This window comes from Lonchura striata, chromosome 20 (assembly GCF_050655825.1).
Source record: "Lonchura striata isolate lonStrDom1 chromosome 20, ASM5065582v1, whole genome shotgun sequence".
In the NCBI taxonomy this organism is placed as follows: domain Eukaryota; kingdom Metazoa; phylum Chordata; class Aves; order Passeriformes; family Estrildidae; genus Lonchura; species Lonchura striata.
This window is the reverse complement of record NC_140722.1, coordinates 5,492,089-5,516,546: the sequence shown is the minus strand read 5'-3', so window position 1 is coordinate 5,516,546 and position 24,458 is coordinate 5,492,089. Positions and strand designations below refer to the sequence as shown.

At 41.5% G+C, this 24,458-nt stretch overlaps 1 long non-coding RNA gene across 3 annotated transcripts in view; it reads right to left on the bottom strand.

Annotated features, from left to right (window-relative positions):
- The window catches only part of LOC146765711 (uncharacterized), a 335,663-nt gene that overhangs the window by 212,981 nt on the left and 98,224 nt on the right, over positions 1-24,458 (bottom strand). For all 3 annotated transcript variants that reach the window (XR_014949631.1, XR_014949630.1, XR_014949632.1), the window contains one exon: positions 1-24,458. This exon is cut by the window's left edge and continues 49,813 nt beyond it; it is cut by the window's right edge. This is a non-coding gene — a long non-coding RNA (uncharacterized LOC146765711).

Below are 24,458 nucleotides of genomic sequence, written 5' to 3'. Positions count from 1 at the left end.
ATTGATTTTGCACATCTAGACACAATTTGGGCTTGTAGGTCAGTTACTCAGTGAAAGTAGGTACAAGGCAGACAAATGTCCAGGTGAAAATAATCACAGATCATTTTTGAAGTCTGACTCAGGTAAAAAGCTGAGAAGCCACTTCAGCTGCACCCTGTAAAGCTAAACTACTCATACAATGCAAGAGGTAATGTTATGTACAGTGGATAGTCACTAAGGTAAAATAGGAGAGGGCTTTTAATATCAAAATAGAACATCGAAAATCTGTCAGATTCATTCTAAGATGAAAGAAAAAGAGTTGAAGAGCAATAACAAGTTGATATTTCATTAAAAAGCTAATATACTAAGTTGCATACACTCTGAAGTTCATAAGAAGCATTAATTACAATTGCTACTGGCAACAGATCAGTCAGAAAAACACACACATCGTTCATATGGAATACAAATACAGCTTCTAATCCTCAGATTGACATAGAGGGAAGACTTTAATCATGTTACATGAAAGTACAACCTGAACCTCCTGATTTCTCTGCTTTTAAACCCAAAGGGAGAGCTGGATGCTTAGGTAACCAACTGCCTGCAGAAAACACTCAATACATTTATGCACCCACCAAATTAGACATGGAAATTATATCCAAATTGCACAAAAAGCTGTAATCCAGATTCAGATCTCCTCTTTGGAAATGCCAGCGAGGATTTCACTTTCCAAAGCATCTCACAGCTCCCATTCAGTTCAATTGTAATCAGATATGCTCAGGACTTTGCAAAACAACGTGATCACCACTGCAAATGCTTTCCAAACTCTGTCCTTTGTACTACATTTATTCTATATGTTGAATTATATGCCATAAAGTGGCTCTGTCAGGCATTCAGAGCACAGCTGTGATGAGCAAGAGCCCATGATTAATTCTGTCCTTGCTCTTCATAAACTATTTGTCTTGTCTAATTAGAAAAAAACACAATAGAAGTTACAAACATTTTCACATTTCCAATTGGCCGTCAAAAACACAAGGGAAGCCAAGTCGCCTTTCACGAGCTGTGATGAATAATGTATAGAAAGACAAAGTCTCAAAGTTTACCCCATTTTGTATTACATTGTTCCCATTGCCTTCTTCCACACCATTTCTATTTTTCAAAAGCTGTTCTGAGAGCCACTGCAGCACCGCTACATGGACCTTTATCAAACTCACAGAAACCACTTTTTAGCTTTTTTCCTAATTTTTCAAGCTTTTTTTTTTTTCCCATCACGGGCATCAGCTCAGGTCTCAGAATCCAGTTTTGCAGAATTCATTGAAAAACTGATATAAGCAAAGTGTCTCAAAACCCGAACTCTCTTAAATGCAAAACAAACACAACATGCAAACATAGCAATGCCTTTACAAGTGCAAGTGACCACCAGAATTCAGGTGATTTTGTCAGTAACTTTGTGACTTTTGGAACAACCAGGAACAGTTCAGCAGGATAAGGACACAGCAAAACCCTGGCTGGCACTGGTCTTCACATTCCAAGACCACCTTTAGCATACCCAGAGTCCCTGAGGAATCCCAGTAACTTCCTCCAGTATCTGATGCCAGAGATAATGTGCATATCTTGCATTGTCTACATCTTTATCACCAGCCATAGTGACAAAACCAGAATAAAACAAGCATATTTTCAATTATATGCATTTTGCCAGATACTACCTAAAGAAATCACAGGGAAAAGCATTACATGCATAAGCCCTGAGACATACTCAGTTTCTATAAGTATTTTGTAATGTATATAGAAGCCTGAGCATTGTTCTGTGTCATTAAGCTGCCTGAACATGGCAATCTCTGTCTGCTGTAAAGAGAAATCCAAAATGTTCCCAGAATTTCAGTTGCTTGGGCCTGGGACATTTGCACAGCTCCTTTAGGAAGTCAGGACAAGCTGCCAAATCTGGATCCTGACCTGCACTTTCAAAAAAAAAAAAACAAACAAAAACGTTCAGGATGTTTCAAATAACCTGCATCCTTTGTTAAGGGAGAGAAAAGGAGACTTGAAAAAGTCTGATTTCAGTCTCAGAGCGAGGAGGGCTCGCTCAGATGATGCACCACGCTCACAGCAGCATCACGGCTTTCCTCTGTGAGCCCCGCAGGGCTCTTCCACGTGGATTGCAGCAGTCCTTTGGGCTCGCAGGCTGTGGGAGCACAGCTCTGGAGGCAGAGCTGTCAGGGATTAGACGGGCAGAGAGCTTTGCAGTGATTTTCTGCGGAGCACGGGGTAAGATGCGCACTGGAGCGCTCGCTTCCATCAGAGAGCGGCAGCCATCTGCTGGCAGGCAGCCTGCAGGAGGGCAGGCACCCGGCCACCCCAAAGCCCTGCGCTCCAAAGCACACGAAAAAGCCACCTCAGTCCTCTCTTTATTTAGATTAAATCCTTGAAACAGACACCGGAGATAAACGTCACCGGGGAAATGCATCCTTAAAAAGTAGGGAAATATTGTAAACATTGTCAAACAGCCCTGGAGAACAGGATCTAAAGTGAGAAGTAATTTTTTTGGAATTCTCAGTCGTATCCAAAGAAAAAAAGATTGCCATGTCTTTAATCTACAGACGAAAAGGAGCCAGCTGTACATCTGAAAATCAGCTGCGTATTGATCCCGCTGCCGTTAATATTCATGAAGGTGTATCGTAAGACTGGAGATTTTAACACAGTGCCCCCGGACTCTAAATCAATTCCCATTGATTTCAATTGGCTTCTCCCATCCATGCATCGACCTTACCCCTCCCTTGGAAACATGCTCTCAAGGTCCTTTGAAACACACTTGCTGTATAATGAACTCTGAAGGATTGCATGTGCTTTACTGGTATGTTCTTTCCTTCTCCACCCGTGGAGCTTTTGAGGGGGCGGACACCACTATCTGATTTTATGTGAACATTTAAAAATTTGAACCTACACCCCACAGGGCTCCCATCAGTTCCTAGAAGCCAGGATAAACTCCTCCTCTTCATTTAGATCTGCCTGGAAAGTTCAAGGCTAATGCAGTCATCTAACAAAATTGCCTTTCTTGACACTGCCTGCTTCTGGGAGAAATACACACTGAAATGTTCCTGGTTTCTGTTTGTCAGACTTTTGGGTACTACAGTTAAAACGGGTTTACAGGAGTGGCAGATTCTCAGAAGAGAGGGTTGAAGGGTGAATTTAATCTGCTCCTGTCTTTGAAAATGCTGGGCCCTTGAGTCTGACCTTGCTCCCTGCTGAACTTTCTAGCACCTGACATTTGAGTCTATTCAGGGTGAGTTATGAGGAGTTAAGGCAACTCAGCAAATAAGCCAATATACACCAAAACTGATGCCTCCATTAGGAGTTTATATCTAATATGATCATTATTTCATTTCAACACACAAACCACTAGTCTGCTACCCATGCTTCCAGTTGTATCTCAGGTGAATAAATGGACAGAATATTTTAAAATCAGACATTTTTCTATCGAAAGAGTTTTCTGAGCTTTTACTTGTTCAATTGATTAAAAAACAGTAGAAATACCAGCGGTACCATATGTAGCTATTGGAAGGTTTAGCTGATGTTTTAACAAGAGTGCCTGTGTGAGCACAGGGCTGGCCCTCAGCTTCATCTACCAGAGCAATTTTGTTTTACCATACTGGGCAAAATCACAGCCAAGAGGACAACCCTGTGTATCCATTGGTTAAAAATTCAACTAGAAACATGCAGGATGTTCTTTCTGTATTCAACCATCCTACCTTCCCTGATATCAGTTAGCTGTGTCTACATCTTATTTGCTCCACATAGAGAATTTGAGAACATTCCATTTAGCAGCTATTTAAAAGAAAGATTTTTTTTTTTGGTTGAGAACACTATGATGACCCAATAGCTTCTAAAATTTAAATATATGGCATTTGCCATATATGAAGTCTAAATATCTGAACTTAATGTAACATTGGTTTCTAGCTGCCCTCAAAAGTCTTTCATATATAACTGATTGAGTTACACTTTGTCAGTTCCAATCAACCAGCAGGATTTTTCTTGCATCTTTGAAACTAAATGAATCAATAATATGCAGGTTTGCAGAGGAAGAGTGACATCTGAGAGTTTCCAAATTTTATAGCCCCAGCAGGGCTGCCATCCAACCCAAACCAGCAAAACACATCACCATCATTCCTACATCATATCTACAATGAGGCCAATTAGCATAGAAAATTAGAATAGCCAACACTAATCAGGGTTGTAAAAATAAACACACAAAGGAAAAACTTGTTTTTTTCTACAATTCATTTTCCTTCCCAGTCTTGACACTCTACATCAAGGCAATGTAGACGTTGACCCTTTCACGATTTGCTGTCAATCTCACGTGCTTTCTGTAGTGATATTCCATTTATTGCTACACAAAAATCCTATGTCCCTTGAGAAAAGACACCTGAGCTCGAGCTCTGCTCTCTTCCTGAGAGCACAAAGTCCCACAAATGCTGTGCCAGGGAAAGGCAGGTCCCACATCAGTGAGAGCCATGACTGAAGGGAAGAAACTACAGACTCAGCGAGAGCTGTGTGGGGAAAAGCAGCAACGCAAGGGGGTTGGCTTGATTTTTTAACTCCCCTAAGATTCAGGGAGTGGCTCTAAGTTTGGAGAAAATGTTTGGATTGGTTCTTAGCACATCAGTCAGTGCTCTCCCCAGTACAGATCGGGGAATATGACACAAACCCCAACACCAATGTTTGGTGAGGACTTCTGGGGCCAAACATGTCAGTGCTACGACCCTGGTAACCCCAAAATAGAAGAATTCAGCTCTGTAATCCCAGGACTGCCTCCCACAGCTTCCAAAGACCAAGGTGCTGCCTGTGCCCCTGCTCTGGTTCACTTTTCCCCAGTGCAGGGCAGGCTCCCACTGCCTCCTCCCTCCCTCCCTGCGAGCTCCTTCCTGTCTCCCAGTGGCTTCTCCTATCGCCCTGGCCATCAGAGGAGGTCGGACATGGCTCTGCTGAATGGGAGGAAGGCTCTGCAATTAACGGGATCCTTGGCTGTTTACACAAACACTCAGGATATACAGACAGCTGAAAGGTCAGCTCCAGCCAAGGAGGGCAAACTCAACGGAATAGGAGGTGATTATTACAGAGAGCCTTTTAACTACTGAGATGCTGCTCCTCTGGAAAAACATTCGAGTTTTTCCTTGGATACTATTGATATTCTGAATTAAAAAAAAAAAAAACCAAACAAAAAAAAACCAAACAAAACAAAAACAAAACAAAACAAAACAAAAAAACCCCAAAACTTTAACTAAGAACCCAACCTACAAGCAACACATAAACCAACAGAGCACAGCTGGTTTCTGAGCAGGACTCAGCTTGGATACAGGAGGACAAGTAAGAGGATTATTTGCACACTTTGAGTGAATTTCAGTTATGAACTGTTTTGCTGTTATCTCCAAACACTTACTAAATTTCTTGTTATTAACAGGTTTGTTTTGTGAAAAATGTTATGCTTAGGGCTACTGTGAAAATAAGCTTATAATTTTTCTTTAAAGGTAGGTAAAGTAGAAAATGTTTGGAAAGTTACACATAGACAACCAAAATCAGAAGTGCACCTGGTATGTTTTGTTATCAAAAAATAACAAAATAATTTGTTTGGGTTTATCACAAAATAGCCCAAACATTCATGACAATATCTCAAAATGCATTGTTTCAGAGTATTTACAAAGCCAGAAATTTAATAGCAATTTGTTCTGTATAAAATAACAAATTAGAGTTTAATTGCCATTAACTAGAATCTGGAAAAACCATCTGTTCTTATTTATACATCCACCACAGCAAGCCACGTTCATGTCATCCATCTTCAGAACACTGAAGCATAGACTCCAGCTTTAAGGAGATATTGAAGCACCTCTCAAGACTACAGGGTACAAGCACATACAAAAACTTGCTTCAAGTCAGGCCCTCATCAAATGATTGCTGACATTTATGACTCAAAGAGCTGCAATGACATTAATAGCTCACAGCCTGCACTTGTATCTACAGCAGAGTCCAGATACGACCAGCCTTCAGCTCAGAGTGTTGCTGAAATTCTCTGAGGCAGAGTTTCAACAGAAAAGCAGCATTGAAAACCAAGTTAAAAACAATAAAATGCATTATTTTCAATACAGTTCAAAATTAATAATGAGATCATTTAATCACCTTGAAGCTCTCATGCTGTGTTTCTGTAAGCAGCCAAACTCACCAGTGGAATAGCTCATAGAAAAGAAATCATTAAGCTTATTCAGCTGAATGTTATGTAACGTTTGGAAAATATTATTTTAAAAGGAAAGGCATCAGAAAACCTGGGTTTCATACAGAGACACAAAGTAGAACAATCTTGCCTACCTACCCACTTAATATGTTAAAATTAGAGATGAGGAGGCAGTGTGAACATCTAAGCTAGGTTTGATGGAAGAGATCAGAACTCAAGATGAAGCTCTGGGTAGAGAGACAACTGGATTTAGAGGCTTGAAACTGCCAAAGTAAAAATTTTTAGTTGCCGATTTCCCTCAAATCTGTTGTTCTGGTGTCCCTTTGCAGGTGGCATTTTAAAGAAAACACTTTGCCAAGTCAAGTTATACCTAAGCATTGCAAACATTTATTGTTTTTATTCTTCTCTTCAATGGAGCGACCTGCAGGTATAAGGACACAGGTGGCAATGCCACCACTCCCACCTCATTTTCTCCTGACATAAAACAGAAAACAACCTTCCTGTTGGAGACCCCTCCCTGCTGCTTTGTCTGATCCAGGTGGGACATACAGAAGGAAGATTCCTGCCTCTGACAGATGCTCCTGGGCTTTGCAGCTCTGCCACTGTGCCATGACGGATTTTAAATTTTGATAATCCCTTTTTAGCCCTTTCAGACTAAGGCCATAACATGCCACAGCTCAAACAAAACCGGGCCCTGTCGGCCCATGTTCATACAAATAGCCCAAACCAAGATGATTTATTTACAACAGTTAATACAATTGGTAGTAACGACTTTATAGGCAACCTCTAAGTGCAGGCGAGATGAAAAATTTACTAAATTGGAGTATAAAAATTCATAAGAAAATGTACAGAATCAATATTTCATGGGACTTGCTTTACCTTGCCTTACACAAATCTACTCCAGAGCTCACATTAAAATTTAAACCAGCTTCGTGCGACAAGTTCAAATGCTGGGGCTGTTTCATATTAGTTTAACTTCGGAGGGAATTTTTTTTGTTTTGTTTGTTTCATAAATTGGAAAAAAGCACTTAGGGAGCTGCACAGTTTGAGTGCTTGTGTGCTGCTTTTTCTATTTTCCTCCTTTTAAGAATAAACTAATTTGCTGTCATAAGTAGGAGGACAATGCTCAAAGGAAAGAGACTCTGAAAATACCTTTGTATTCTCTTTACTACAGCATAGGAGATGAAATCCCTTTGCATTCTCTTTAATACAATGCACAGAGACACTGCTTAGAAACAATACCTACAGAATACTCCTAAGAGCCCCTAATCTGGAAACAAAGCACAAAAAGCCACAAGCCAGCTTTGGTAACAGCTCTGCTGTAGGAACAGAGAGCTGTGGGCATGGCTGCAAGGCACAGCTCCACACAACCCAGGAGACTCAGCCACTCTTCAAAACCCCAGCGCCAGCCACAGCACTCAGCTGGAACCTGAGGCTCCTCAACTATTGCAGGGAGAACGTCCCTTCTGGTTTTATAAAGTTAATTTATTCACACTCACTTCACCAAAAGGACCAAGGCTCAGAGGAGTGAAAGATCTTTCACTGCAATAGGACCAGAACCCAACAGCATCATCATCATCATGCAATCTGTGCAGCCCAGGTTTCATTCCAGGGGTTACTCACAGGCTTGGGGAGGTCCTGTCCTTTGCCTCAGCCCACCTGACCCTGTGTCTTGGTTTGAAAAGCAAAATTAGTGAGAGGCTTTAAGTCAGAAATACAATTTATTAGGAAAAAGGGAATAAAGAACTAAATATAAATAATAGTACAAAAGAAGATCTACTGATAGAGATATAACCTGATGCTGGCTGGGGCGGTGGTAGCAGATATGCTTTTGTCTAAGCAGTGGTCTTGTAGACTGATGTAGTTTTTTTTTGTGTAGAGAAGGTCTCAGCTGTTCCTCTTGGAAGAGGGGATCTCCTTGCTGTCTGCACAACCCTGCTTACATCCTTGATGGCATCGTTTGGCTCCTCCCTCTGGGCGGAGCATCTCACAATAGAGTTCTGTGATCTTATCAGTCCTGTGGCTAAAAGAACAGGTCCTCCTGGAGGGACTGATCTCTGAGTCACTAAGGAAGGAAAGGGATTGCAGCTCGAGGTGGCAATGGAATACATCCCAATATTATAACCTAGGACACCCTGTCTGCACAATTTTGCAGCTTTATGCACCTCTCACCTTGACATAACCCAGTTTGTCCCACAGAATGAGCTTTCTTCCTCTTCGAGGATAAAAAAGGCTTGATTAAAAATCACCTCCTTGATGTTTGCATATGGTTCTCAAATAATAGAAAGGATGGAGCCCAAATATAAGTGGGGGGGAAATCACCTCCAAGTATTTTGTTTGTACCTGTGTACTCATATGTATTCTGTTGTGGTTCATGCAAATAATAATAATAAAAAAAAAAAAAAAAGTCACAGATGTTTTTAAAGGACACCAAATACACTTGGAAAAATATACTTGTGCTACTGTGCTCTGAAATTCCACAATAATAGTTTCATCAGTTTGAAAATGTGGGGCCAGATTTTCAGTTTAGCTGTGCAACTGCATGTGAAAATGAGGTTAATTGCATCACCAACTAATTGGAAGAAATTGAAGTATTTGCAAAATTTAGGGAAAAAAATAAGTTTAAAAACTTTTTCAAACATGTGACCTTTAAAGGGCAATCTCAACTTTTTCTTGTTGACATTATCCTACTGGACCAAAATAAAAGAAAAAAAGAGACTGTAGTCTACCAGTTATATTACTTTAAAATCACAGTGTTATTAAAAATAATTCTTTCACTGGCACGAACAACTGTCCTAAGAAAACTTAATGTTCACTTCCTCAAGTTAACAGCAGACTTCAGCATGTTAGCAAAAACTAGTGATCATTTCTTACTTATTATATTGTAATTCATTAAGGTTGTAAGAAATATTTAGATACTTAATTGGGATTTAACAAGATAACTGTAGAGAGTAAATGAGACATTAAATCCTTTTCTAAAATGCCCATTAGGTTTGGGTTGGAAATTAATTGATCTAATTCACTTGCGGTAAACCACTCTGGTCTGTGCAGTTTAGAACTTGGAGATATTAATGACCCACAAACCCAGAGCTGCTGGATGTCCTCACACAGAGGAGAATACCCTGGTCACCTGTGTTTATGATGCCAGGGGAAGCATTTCTCTGAAATGGCTGCTGCTCAGCCCCTGGTTCTCCATCACAGCCAGGATTCTCCCGAGCACCATCCCCACTGTCAGAAGGGCTCTCTGAAGGCTGCAGAGCTGCCCCTGCCAGCCCAATTTACAGCTTCCAGTTCTGTTTGCACCTGATCTCCTCCTGCAGCCCCAAAAGAAACTTGTAAACCTAAGGGATTTCTACTCTGAGAAGCTCCCATTTGGTCTTCATTCATCCTCAAAATTTTCCAAATGCATTTTTTTCATAAAAATTCATATTTTCAGAGGCCATTTCCTCTTCAGCAAACCTCTTGTTTCTTAAATGGGTACATACAGCAGGTGAGAAAACCTGCAAGAGCCTTCACAACTCACTGTTAACTTCTGCTTCTCCCCAGTCTGGAGCAATGTGATAAACCCCCAGGAGAGCTCTAACTCTTCTCCTGAAGCCTGCATTAGTATTTCACATCTGTACATGGAGACACTCGTATCAATCACAACACTACATGGGAGCCGTGTTCCTTGTTAATAAAGTGCCTTGAGGTCCATCAGCTTCTGCCTAATAGGTATTAAATAATTTTTACATTCTCAGCAACTGTTTCTAGGCAATTTATTGCTCATTTTTAGGAATAAAACAATCTCAGTATTTATCCACTATTAAATATCTATTTTGATCCTTAGAAAATGTCAGGCACATTTTGATTAATTCCCAAGAAACAGGGGAAGCACAGGGGGCTCTAATGCTGTCATAACACCACAAGCAACATAAGACTTGCACAAAATTTACATTTGGTTTCCAAAGACTATTTCTAAACTGAGCCCAGTGACTATCATGAGAGAAAACCCCAAATCTTTGCCTTAGCTTATATTTTTATGGGACCTAAAAATAATGTTCAAAAGACATACGATTATCTCCTTATGACCAAAATGCGAGTTTGATTTTTTGCTGGTTTCTTTTCCACAGCTCTAGAAACACTGGCAGGCCTTGGGAAAAAAAGCTAAATTCACTGAGACAGTCAATTACTTCCAGTGGTGGAGTTATTACAGACATCAAATCATACCTACACTGCACAATTTTGCTAAGAACCCAAACACTGAGAAATCCAGGGACACAGAGTTTCCAATGAACATCACTGTGCCGTGGATGCAATCACAGGAGCAGAACTCACTTTGGGTCAGATGTGGCCCTTTAGGTTTCTTACTGCAGTAGGAGATGTTGGACTACGAGGCCAGGAAGGACAAGATTTTGCTGGCTCTGCTGGAGGAAGCCTGCCAGTACATTTACCAGTAGACCAACAGTGACAAAACCTCTGAGAGCTGACAAGGCCATGAGCACATATTCCTGTCAAGGACTATTTACAATTTATGAAGGTCAGCTCTTCCTCTGGTGTAAATAACTCTTGCTCCAGTGACAGCAGCAGAGACCCACCAGTACACACCAGTGGAGGAACTGGCTCCTTCCATTCCAGGAGTCACACTGCTGACACTACACAAGCACAGCAACTCAAACACAGGCAACAGCTCTCCCTTTACTATCAGGGCAACTGTCGGGGTCTTTCACGTTCTTTATTTTCCTTCAGGGAAACATTAAGGAGCTTCTGTTGAATTTTTAAGGCGGCTCATTAGTATCTGGTGGCACCAGAGCAGCACCAATAGCCAGCTGTGATGGATTTCTCCAGCCTGGAGAAAAGCAGGAGGATGTGCTGGTGCTGCCTTACCTGGAGTCCTGGGTGCAGTTTTGGGCATCACAGTGTAAGAAAGGTAAAAATTTACTGAAGAGTGCTCAAAGGAGAAACACTAAGACATGAAGGGTTCAAAGGGGAAGCCATCCAAGAAGTAGCTGAGGCCAGAGCAGACTGAAGTCAGACCTCAACAGGGTCTGCAGCTCCTCCCAAGAGGCAGCTTTGATCTCTGCTCTCTGTGACCAGGGACAGGACCCAAGAGAATGGCACAGGTTTGGTTGGATGGTAGGAAAAGATTCCTCCCCCAGGGGGTGGTGGTCACAGCCCCAAGGTGGCCAGAGCTCCAGCAATGTTTGGATGATGCCCTCAGGGACAGGGTGAGATTTTTGGTGTTGTCCTGTGGCTAGCCAGGACCTGATGATCCTTGTGAGTCCCTTCCAGCTCAGCATATTTTAGTGTTCTGTGCTTGAGACTTCCCAACATATTGCCTGAAAAACATTTCACAGGCTGTAACTTCCATGAAGCACTGCACAGGGGCTATTTCCATAGAAAATACATCCTAAAAACTTGTGCCACTCCAAGGAAAACCAGGGGGAGCCAAGAGCATCACCTGCATACCCTCCCCCAGTTCCAAAGTTTAATTTCTGAAGAAGACTTGCATTTAGCTGAGTCTTGCAGGTTTTTCCACCTGCCAAGTCCTGTGTGAGGCCCTCTTTTCAAATGCCATGCCCTTTGCCTCCCAGGCCATTTGAGGGTTAATCTTGCCATCTCAAGATCTTTCTAAGATGCCAGTCAAGCTCATCATCAATTTGACACAGATGTCTTTTGGGGAATCTGGGTTGTTTTTTCTGGTAGCACAGTCCATTTGACAGACAGGAGGCTGTTCTGCAGCAGCCCCATCAGAACCCTTAGCTCTGTCTGCTGCTGAAATCTCTGAATTAAACATTTAGAGCTGCAATTAAGTCTTAAAAAAAAAAAAAGAAAAAAGAAAAAGGCAGTAAAGGCAGCAAACATGTTTACAGAACTTCATAGCTAATTTATAAACTTTTCTCTTCAAGCTCCCATTTTGCTTAACTACTTTAATTTGTAGAAGAAACACATCTCTGATTGTGCAGGGTGGTGGATCAGAATTTGCCCAGGGACAGGTAGTGAAAAATGCAAAAGGCTGAGCTGACATCACTAAGGTAATTTTTGACATGTATCTAGTTTTAAACAGCTGCTTAGAAAATTAGGGACATGTATTTTTTAAAAGTTTGTCACTGTGTGTGTCTGTCATGAGTGTGCTCTTTCAAAAGTGTTTATCCTTTCTTGCAACTAGAAACTCAGATTGAAAAGAAATGTTCACAGGGCATGAAGAAGTATTTCCTACTTCACACAGATATGATGATAAAATCATATCCCTCTCCACGGTCATGTTTTAATTTCTTTCTTGTGCTGGATACACAGAATATCCTTTGCAGCTCAGGTGGCAAATAAATCCTCACTACACACATATGCCCATGGCTGGATTTTCAGAGATGCCAAAAATAAACATCCACAATTGTTTTACAGCAAATTCTCCCTCTCTGCTGGAGTCAATGCAGTTCAGGGCTGAACACCACTTAGTGTAAGTTCTTCTGAGAATAATGGCTTCAGTTCACTGTGGTTCATGGAAAGTCTGTTTACTTTTATCTGAGCTTGCAGCCCTTGAATTTCTGAGTCTGAAAAAACTTCAGTCAAAAACCAGCCATCAAATTCTGTTGAGCCCATGCACAGGCTGTGGGTTGCAACATAGGTTGGCATAAAATTTTAGTGCAGGCTTTCCACCAAAAACTAGAGCAATGCTTAACTTTATGCACACAAAAAGAGACCAAGAATTATCCAAGCTTTGAGTTTTCAGAACAGAAGCCTCTGTGTTTGCTGGCGCACACACACACACACTTTCAAAACAAAGTTCTGCAATAAAGACTGTGATTCCAAGAAGTATCAGTGGGATTATGAGAGATCTTGAGATGCATGGGAACACAAACTATAACATAAGGAACAGACTTGCAGTGGGACTAAGCTAAAATGAACAGAAACCCCTCAGCCCCCCACCAAAAATAAGAAAAACAAAGCACATTGCTGCACTGGTTTTGTGTCCTGTTTCTTACTGCCTTTAAACGACACAGCATCACTTGAGTCACCTTGGCCCTCCAAAGTTTCTCCAGGTGAACAAGTCCCTTGTTTGCAGTTTTTGGCTACTGCAAATTTCAGTCAAGATCAAACAGCTCAGCCCCACCTGGAGGCACGACTGGAGAACCAACAACAGCAACCAGGAATCACAGAGAAAAATAAAAGCTTCACCTTCCTTTGTCAGGCAGAGACAAAGAGAAATTTCCACATACTTTTACATTTATCAGTATTTCAGAAAGTTGCCCCTGGTGTTCAGCCATTTCACACATCACTGTTCTCTCTCTCCACAGCGTGGCTGTTTAAATTTCTTTTTCAGGACCTTGTGGATTCAGAGTCTCTCCTGGCAACTCGGCGAGCTTGGTCTGACAAGAAAACTGAAGTATTTTCCCAGCAGCTCTTATCAGGAAACAATGTGTCAAACAAGATGAAACCAGCTCTCTGCTCTTGGAAGATTTACTGCAATTCCCCCAATGCTCACGGAGGCAATGTTAACACTAAGCAGCTACACAGCCCAGCAGTGTAAATCTGGGCTGCTCTCCCAAGGAGCAGCTCCTAGAAAAGCCTGGGCAGCTTTTCCACCCTGCACCCTGATAAACACCCCACAGGGTCTGTATGCTGTGCTCAAATGTGTCTGGGGAAAAGGGACACTGATGCCTTAGGATTTCAGCTTTTATACTTTTCATATATTTGTAACCCTGCAATTCTTCAGTGTATAACTTTTAAACTCCACAGTGTGAGCTGCTGCTTTCCCATTTTGGTTGGACACAACAATTCCTCTCTAGGCCTGGGAATCAAGGACACCTCACTGCCTCAGGCCACAAGAAATGTAAACAAAAGTGAACTGGGAAGGGAGCAAACTTGGGGTAAATTACTTCATTACCTGAAGCTGTAATTGGAAGATTAACCCCCAATATGCAAATGAACCAAACTTATAAAAGTGTGAAAACCCGTGGTGCATTTTGGGTGCAGCCAAAATAGGGGGCTACACCCAAAATGGACTGGGGGGCTTCCTCTGCCCAAAATGTACCTGAAGGACCTTCAATAAATATAACTGCTTTTTATTCTCCTAATTTTGTCTGGCCTCTGTTTTTAGGTAGCCCTGAAAAGGCATCAACACAAATGAAGTTTTCCCTGGGAGCATCCCTGCCTTGCCTCTCCGTTGCCCTGCTCCAAGCTGGCAGCACCGTGGGGGGTTTGGATCCTACTTGGAATAGAAAGAGTTTGGGATGTTCCTGCAGGGAACAGCCAAGGTGGGATGGATAAAGGGGTGGCCAATTCATAAGTGACTGCAGAAGCAGAGGGGAAGATGGGCACAGAATTAGTTTTCTGGAATCCTGGAGCATCACCAGCACAAAGGGAGGTAAATGGAAGAAATATGCAGATGCTCACCTGGCACCAAGTCTATTACACTATTTATGACTGGTGCTCTTCCTGCTTGGAAGCAAGGATGTGAGTGATTATTGACTCCTTTAAAAATAGATGTCTGTTGCTAAATAAATAAAATAAATGCAAGTGTGTTCTGTTCTATGAGATGTTCCCAGATTTGGGTTTGCTTTTATAATCCCATTTTCAACAGTAAAGCACAGGGGAAAACAAAAATTAGGGGTTAAATGAAGGCTGGTAAACAAAGCAGAAACACCTAATCTTGTATGCATCTTGGTTCTGAACCTTTCTTTTGAGATTTATTTTTTTGTTTGAACACTGGGGTCTTTCCAAGTCCAAGATCCCTTGTTTACACCAGCCAAAAGAATGTTAAATTATGACCACCCTCATTATGCCATTTGATAGGGCCCAAAATACAGAATTGGGATAGTTTAGGATCCTGAGTCTCCAGGGAAATTTAACTAATGCTATAAATTAAGAACTCTGTTCATGCCAGTAACTTCAACTTCCAAAGCAAGCAGAAAAACACAGTCCCAAAATATCTTGCTAAGTGCTTGTCTGTACTAGACTGTGGGGCTGCAGGAATTATGGGTTGATAACACTGGAATTTATGAGGGACTGGATGGTTTCTGGATTTGTTAGGAAATCAGGAAACACGGATGCATAACACTTATCTGGCTGAGGCTACTGGCCAGAGCACAGGAGGCAGCAACATGTACCCACCAAAAAATATTCACAATTCCCTAGGTAAAAATGACCTGTTGCCATATTTGTATGTGCTGTCAGGATTCTTGTGGCACCCAGACAGGATAAAAGATCAAATATTCGAGAATATGGCCCAGATTGTTGAGCTTAAAAAAGTGAGATCAGAATTGGGCCCACAATGCTGCTTGCAGAACTCTTGCTCCATTCCCACTAAAACTATCACTTTCCCTTATCCTGTCAGCCTTCTTCCAAACACATCTGACAGCTTCTTCCATGGTTTGTAAAATGACACCTGCTGAAACTTAAGCTATGCATGCAGATAATAGAGCCATGGAGAGCATTCATGTTTTCCATGTTGTCAGAGTAATTTGTTTTGCTGTTTGGGATAGGTTCTGCTAAGCATAAATATTTATGTCTGTGTGGATGTCAAATACTTTAATTAGGAAGTACACCTAGAACTGGGGTGGATTTAATTGAATCTTTGAGCCAGCAAGACATTTTCAAGGCTTCAGCTGTTTGTCATATAGTTATATTGGATTAGACCTCTACTGGGATAAGTTTTCTTTAAGAAAAAGATTACTTGTCATTATCTGGGGTATTCTACAAAATGTAATAGCTGCTAATACTGCAGGGAGAGCTACCTTCAGCTAAAAGAAGCCATGAGATGCATGGAGGAGAAGCAACAAATCAGAAATATGGACAGTGAGATTGCCCAAGTCTCCCTCCCTACATGCCTCACTTGTGAGCCAAGCTGTGCTGCCCAAGCTCGATGCAGCACGGCAGGACCCAGCAGGGTCAAGAAGCCAGTTCAGTTACTGGAAAACATCACAAGAGCTCATTTTATTGACAAAGAGCTAAATTAGTGCAGAGGTGCTGCACTGCAGAGCCTTCCAGTACTATATTAAAATTAATCTGGATATTACTGCCAATGGCTCCCAATTTGGTTTGCTTGGGTACTGCTGCAAGCAAGTGTGAAGAGCAAGCCAAACACCAGCAGCATCCAGCTTCTGCAGTTCCATGGTTTTTTCCTAAATTCTCTGCAAAGAACTTAATCTTCTCCTCATCACCTCACCTCTGCTTCCATTTTATCCATCTCCCTAAACCAGCCTTTCCTCCCATGTCCTTCTTCACAGCACTTCTTAAAATTGAAGCTATAAGCCCATCACCTACATACCTCACAAACCCTGGGCCCTACCTCTTCCTGCTCCACACAAACCAGATGTGACAAGCTGAGGTTTCTTTAGGCACCCATACAGGTTTCCAAAAGAAAAACTGGAGTCAGGAGGTGCTCCTTCACAAACTGCAGCCCCATAACTGCCCACCGAGAAGTCCTTACCTTGGAGCAGTTGTAAAAGCAGAGTCTCCAGATGCCAAAAGCTGCTGCTCTATCACTGCCAGAGCGTGGAAGAGAAAGGCACCCAAGCACCTCCACTTTTTGGGAATGTTTTTAAATCCAGAAGACACCTAAGAAGCAAGGAGCCAGCACCAATCTCCTGCTCTGAAGGAGTCAGGGAGGGGATGTGAGCCCCAGCAGCAGGTGATGGCACTCATCCCCATCAGCAGCCCAGGCTGTGCTTGGCCCAGCTGTGTTACACAGGTGCAGATATCACAGACTAGGGTCTAAAAACAAGCAATTCCAGAGAAACTGGCTGTGCTATCATTCCTCAGTGATAGTGGGTTTTTTACTTGCACAGATTTTAAGATAAGTTCATTATGAACCTCTAGTTGGGTTCCTTGGTGGGAGCACTGGGTACTGCTCAGCTGTGGTTTCAAAACACAAAAAGCTGTCATAGGAAGAGCCTCAGAGGAGCTTAATTCAGTTTCCACCTTAGCCACAGATTTTTATGTGTTTGTGGGCAATTCTATTCCACCCCTTTGCCTCAGTTTCTCAGTCTACCCTCAGGAGATACTGGGTAAATTCACCACTTCCAGCAAAATGCAGATGAGATGTTATTCAGGCACTTGAAACTGAATAACCTCCACTCAAATCACACTGCTAAGCTGACAGACTTGTTGATCTTTATGGTGTTTTCCAACCTTAACAATTCTATGGTCTTACTGCATTAAAAAAAAAAAAAAAAAAGACAATGGAAAGTCTCTACAAAGCACTACCTTGTGTGCCCTGTATTCAATAAAAGAACAGTAACTCTCAAAATGCCTGCCCATCTCTGCAGGTGACAAATTTTAGGATTTAAAAGTGTCATATATCAAAAATAAGATTCTTCTGAAGTCCAGCCCTGCAAGGCTGGGAGCGCAGAGCTCTGCTGGGGATTTCGCAATGGCCAAGAAGTTAGACAATTACTTCATTTTGAGATGACTTTGTGTTTGGGACACATAATCTCTGAAAATTACATAAAACTGTATTAAACACGCTTCACACACTGTACTGAATATCCATCAAATGATAACAGCTGTCATCATGCTGCCCTGGTCTGAATTTGAACCTCAAAGCTCTCAGTGAAATAGTTTTTATCAAAGATATATCTACAGAATACTCCAGACACAGAAAGCTATCACTGTGTAATCATGGTCTGTAAAACAGTTGATGGCTTCAGTATGCTTTTGCTACTCCTTAAATAATCCTCAATCTCTCTCAGGAGCATTCAAATCCATCCTTTGGAAAACAAAGGGACAGTATTAATAAAAAGTTTGAGGGCTGTGCTCAGCTCAGTTTGTGCTGCTATTGACCGTCACACATTCAAAAAACATTAGAGGAGGTTGGTCCTCCAGAGACGCCACCACGACAGCAAGAGAAAGCCTTGGCAATTATGTAAAGGCACCATGCTCCTGTTTTATTTAGCAGAGAGAGGTTTTTGGTTTTTTTTTTTTAATCCTTACAGCCCTTTTGTGCTCCCAGATGTTTTAATTACTGAGGAAAGGGAGCGGATGATTCTGGCCATATGTCTCCATTCCGCATAGATAAATATTGTCGCCAGCCCGCGAAGATTCGCGGAGCTGCCGCTGATCCCGCTGACACTAAAGCTGTCGGGCCCGATAAGCATCTTCAATCCTTCAGTGAGCATGCTAATTCCAGGAACACTGAGACTGATATCCCATGAAAATATTCAATCTAGAAACAATTAGGCTCATATTGCTGCAAAATGGTACCTGTAGGAATTTGGGTGCTCGCTTGATTGGAGCCTGGAGCTGAAGCTCCAAGTGGAGATGCTGATGGGAACAAGCAAGGAGGGGAGAGCAGGTGAAATGGGCTCTTCAGAGCAACAATTGCTCTGTGAAGTCTCTGTGGGTCACATTTGCTTTTCTCTGGCCTGTTTACAGAGTCTCAGGGTGCAACAACTTAATAAATAAAGGGATTGAGTTACGACGGCTTTATGACTTTTGTTGATGAATGCATGCAACATCAATTGTTTTTATTGCAGGGTGTTTTGAAACAAACAATGGTCAGGCTCTGGTGGTGTTAGACAGCATGAAAACACAGTTGCAAACCTTCCCTTTGCAGCTTTCAGCCTAAATAAACAGTCTAATATATCCCCCAGAAAAGAATACACAACCACAGTGGCTGCGGGTGGTTGCAAACAAGTTGTGAAAGTTGTTAAGCAGAAGGGAGTAATTTAAGAAGAAAGGAATTAGCTAAATGAACTGACAAGGAAGAGGGAAGCAGGACAGGGCAGCCAGTGACAATGCCAGGCTGTGAATATCCCTCATTTTTGCTACATGGACACAGCACCAAGCCCTCTCAACAGTGCTCAAGTGTCACTGTTCATCCAAAGGTAGATGGGCCTTACGGAAGGTACTGGAGGACAGCAAGTGAGGGTGCTTTTTTGTCAAAGGAGGAAATTTTTCAACAGCTGAAATTCCAAGACAACAAATTAAGGTATTAGCAATGCAAGTGCAATCCACAGTCAGACTAATAGGTCATAATCAGGACGTTCTTTTGAAGTAAAAATGCCTTTTTTTTTTTTTTTTTATTATAGTTTTCCAAAGAATCTGGACCTGTCACAGCAGTCATTGCCATGAAACAAGAATCACTGTTTGTTGAGCTCTGTTGACACCACTTTCATTAGAAAACATGCAAATCCAAAGAAAGTTGCAGGGGGACTCATCATCCCACCACAATGGGACCCAGCTGCTGAGGACTCCTGGGGTTCTTATGCTGATCCCTCAGGAGTGGCAGAACAAGAGGACCAATGCTGTACATCTGTCCTTTGTGAGCAGACAGGACAGCCACCCTCTCCAAAGTTGGGTGGAAGGGTCCCAACAGGCCTCCAGCCCCTCTCACAGCTGCATATTTTAGAAAATGCTCAGCTGTAGGCAATGGTTGTTTATTGTTGCCTCCTGGCTTAATTCTGAGCCTACCGATTCACAGGTGAATCCTGATTTTCACTGGCAGTACAGAATCAAAAGTTTTGTTTGATGTCCCATGCAGAAAAAACCCACAGGACTGAGACATGAATGGAGAAATTAAGAAAAGCTGGGCAAAGAAGAAGGGGAAAACCTGCAGCTCATCCACTCAACAATTCTGTATTTGTTCTCTAGGTCATGACACCAGAGAGTAACCAGCTTTAAAGAGTGCTTACATATGGTACACACCTCAGCAGCAGCTCTGTCCAAAAAAATCTGTGTGGACAGAAGACAGGAAACATTAATTTGTTCTTTTCAGTGAAACTTTTTCCACCTACTCTCATTTTCAGAGCCAGCTCTCTCCAAGATAACGCTCCAAGTAAATCAAGCTGGGATAGGAGCAGGAGCCAGGCTGAACACAGAGTTTTGAGGAGCATGCCAGTGCTGTCTCCCATTAGCACAACACACATGGCTGTTCTCAGAGCCAGTTATATGTCAGTGGAAACACCTGGGGATAAACCAAAATTCAGGAGGTTCTTGTTGAAAATGAAAAGACTCTAAAAGAGCCTAAAACATTAGGCTCACTTAAATCACCTTTGAAGTAGCACATTCTCTCACCTCCCTTGGACTGAACTACAGCTACAAGACAGAAAAAATCTGAGTGCTCCTCTTACACAAGAAAAGGAGGCATTTTTGAGAGATTAAAGGATATTTTGAATCATGATTAAGACAATAATAAAGGACAAAATCATGGCTAGGCAAGCAGTGAGTCCAGTCTGCTTGAAAAAGGGATGGTTTTATCAACAAGGTAAAACCTGAAATGCATCTACAACTGAGCTTTACCTCCTGGCATCATCACTACCTGTGCATGCACATAGAAATACAGAATCAGAAAGACAAAAGAGTTTTATGCACAACATCCTGGCAAACTACTGAATATGAACTTAAGAGCTGTATTAGATGTCACTGACTAAAATTTTACCCTTGGTGTTCTGTCTGAGGTATACACAGAAAAATTAAAAATCACTTGTGAGCTTGTATCTAGCTACAAGGCTCTATTTAAAAAATGTGAATGTTTTCAGCCACCTCTAAACCAATCAAGAAGATTTCCCTTAGTCTAAAACACCAGAATGTAAATTTTGTTTTGTACTTCCTGATATTGTGAATGGGAGCAGAATGAGCAGCACTGAAACACTGCAAAGAAAGCTGCTCCCAAGACATTTCTGACACAGCCAGAATAGAAATCTCCAGCTGGGATTTCCAGTTCACTTTTGCCAAAAGAAGACACTGAAATAAGCATCTGATTTTAAAGCTCATCCAAAAAATAGCATATGGAGAAAGAATTATTTTCTATTGAGCTAAAGCACAGGATGAAAGTCTGGAAATATGAATTTTAATCTTAGTGACAGTAATTTTGTATAAAAAGAAAATCTACTGACATTAATAACTATGGAAGATTTAAGATTAGCTTAAGCAAGGTCAGAATCAGCATGTAGGTTCTGGGCCCAGCAGCATTACAGACTCCCACTGTGATTTTGGGCAAAATCCATGTAGTGATGGATTCCATGGGGTGATTTTAGGAGCCTTGAATTTTAGATGACTACATTAAGCAACTCAAAGCAAACAACCACAAAAATGATGTACTTAAAGTGCTCTGAAAATCCTGAGCTTAGCTTTTCTATGATTTAGATGTCTCGCCTTTTAAAAAATTATCATTGTTATAGTGACGAACAGTTTTATAACACTGACATACTTCTTGAATTCTTTACTAAAAGCAAATTACTTTAAGATTCTCAGAAGGCAATGAAGAAGCTTAAAATTATGTTTAATTTACCAGTATTTCTTCAGATGTATCAATTATCAGTAATGTAGATGAGAAAGAGGCAGGGAATGTATCACTTCTCTCAGAAAAAAAAAGTACACCATAAGGAAAAAAGTAATTTTCCTTTCCTATTCATGTCCCCAGTCATGACAAATGTCCCTCAGTTCAATTATGACTGCTCAGAGTGCATTTTTACACACTTACAGAGATTATATATTAATATACATATTTATGTATATGGTACCCATCTTGCTACCAGCCAAATTGCTGGTACTCGCAGATTTGTTACAGTTGGAGATTGAGTGCATCTGCACAAAACTTAGAAATTTACATTTTAGAGTGACCAGTTCATTCCTGTGACTTAGTTCCAATATGTTTTTATTTTGTTAGTGTATTGAAAAGATTTTTTTAAATTGAGAATAGGGAAAAACAAGGGGAAAACAAGGGAAAAACAAGCTCTGTTCACCACTAAAAATTTGATACTTGAGCTATGAGTTAAAATTATGACCTTGATAAAAATACGTTTCAAACACCTTCAGCCACCAGTATTTATGCATGGATGATAAAACATGTGAGGATGGATGATACCTTCTCTAGGACCAGAACTTATTCTCATCCTGTCATTTTTCCATCATGGCTCTTGCAGCTTGTATTTCACCCAGCTCAAAATTTGTATAATAGGATATTTTCAAATCCAAAAACCACCCTCAAAGGTACATCAGTGACATCCATTCCATGGGATGCAGAGAAAGAAGGAGATGATTGTTGGCATAGGGAGATTTTTACTCCTACAGCAATGACAGTCAGAGATCATCCAAGCACAACCACCACATCAATAACACAATAAAGTCCTGGCCCAGCTTAAAACCTCAAGTGAATTCACATGTAACTTAGCCCTAAAGACTTGGAAACATATTGGAGGCAGGAGGAAGATTTTTCACATAAGACTACAGAAAAGTACAATTAAAATCTGTTAAATGCTATGAAGAGAAACATCTGAAGGACTCTGAGGACACTATTCCCACCTTCCCAGCAGCATAAAGGGGGTTTTGTTTGGTTTGGGGGGATTTTTCTTTCTAAACTGCCTCCTCTTGCCAAGATTTTATACCATAAATTGAAGTACATCTCATGGGAGTATCAAGCATAATACAAACAAAGAAACTGTGCTTTTGATGAGCAAACAACTTCAAAGAGCACTCTCGTGTTTATCTTGAACACGGGGTTCCCACCAGAGCCCAGATGAACCAAGTTCAGTTTCCAACAGGACATCTCCCTGCCAGAGCTCAGCCACAAGCATTTCTGAGGGGTGGGGGAAAACTTTATCATCAAATCAATTCTAGAGTCATCATTTTTTCTGTGTTGCAAGTGTGCTTCAGGATGCCACTGGGAGCAGAGTGGCCATGGCTCTCTCTTAAGCAAACAATAGCTGCCTTCAGGAGGAAATCCCTCAGGAAACTGCCCTGAAAACTTGCAGTGTGCTGTGCCTTAACACTTGCCAGCCTTCATGGACCCCCACTTTGCCCAGAGCTGTGTGAGGTGATTCAAACATAGATCTGCACTCACAACATAAGGGGTGAGATTTGAAACCAAAGCTCAGTAATACAGGCTAAAATGAATGATTTTCTGTATCTTCACCAGCCTGGAACCTATTTATGCCACCACCAATAAATGAAATCTCAACAAAGCACAGAAAAATAGTATTTATATGTGTCCAGAAAAAGGAAATGTGGATCGTGAAATAAGAAAATACCAGGTTTGGAGCAACCTGGTCTAGTGGAAAATGTCCCTGCCCATGGCAGGGGATTGGGATGAGGTGATCTTTAAGGTGCCTTCCTACCCAAACTATTCCATTAATCTATGAAGAAAATGATGTTTACCTAAGCAAACTACTCTCCTGCCCCATCCTTTCTGGGATAACAACACATTTCAGAAAGTTAATACCAACCATTAATGGAATTTTCTTGTCCTGTAAGCTCACAGGTATGGACTGCCCTGCTCATTTATCAACTATTTCATTGCATAAAGGAGGGACAGAATTAAGAGTGGAAACTGTTCTCCTCCTGTCATTCTAGAGCAAAGACTGCAGATGTGCAGAGTTACTCCATCAGTGCCATGCTGAGAAAGGTGTGGTGTGTCAGTCTGTGGCACCAAGGACAGACAAACCATGTTCAAATGGATCTTCTCACAGTATTTGCCATGCTTCAGCCACAAAACATCTCTCTGTCTCTGAAAAGGCAGATGCAATCATCTTAAGAATTCACGAGGAAGCTGAAATTTTGTAAAAAGCTGATGGCAAAGAGCTGTTTTAATTATTCTCCAACTCGCTGACTCCACCTTAATCAGAATATATTAAATAAAATGTATGGATGCTGGAGACTGGAATGCTGCAGTTCATAACTACAATTAACCACTATTAATTAATATCTGAAAGATAAATGAGCCATGGGATCCATTTATTCCTGGGTTGGGAGTATTTAAATTCACAGTAGGATGCCAGCCCATTTTTCACAGCAGTGAATTAAGGGAAGTGTGAATCAAAGCTCACTGCTGTAAGATGCAGGAGACATTTTTAGATCTGTTTGGTTCTTATCCTTTAAATGGGAAAAGAGGAGATGGACACAGATTCACTGAAATTTCACCTGGAGAACAAAGAGAAAATGACAGTGATGCCATCCAGAGAGATGGAGCCTGGCTCTCAGAACTTCCCAGGCTCTTACCCAGCTCCAGCTGTGCAGGGTGGACAAGGAGGATAGATTTCCCTGAGGCTCCCAGCACAGACACTGCTCTGCTCTGCCCTCACCTGAGCCCACGTGCCAAAACCAATAGCAGAGATTGCTCAGTGTGAGAGCAACACGTCCAAGCAAACATTCATGATGTTCTTTCTCCTCTGCATCAAGAGCATACCTGCCTCACATGGACCCTTCAAATTCAGTCAGGACTTGTTTTGCCCTCTATTGTCTACTAATGCTTGGAAAATCCCATCCAAGGCTTGCCAGAAAGCACGCGGGTGCTTTCCGTGTCTTCTCCAGGACAGCTGAAATGTGAAGTTTCTCAGAATTTGTTGCA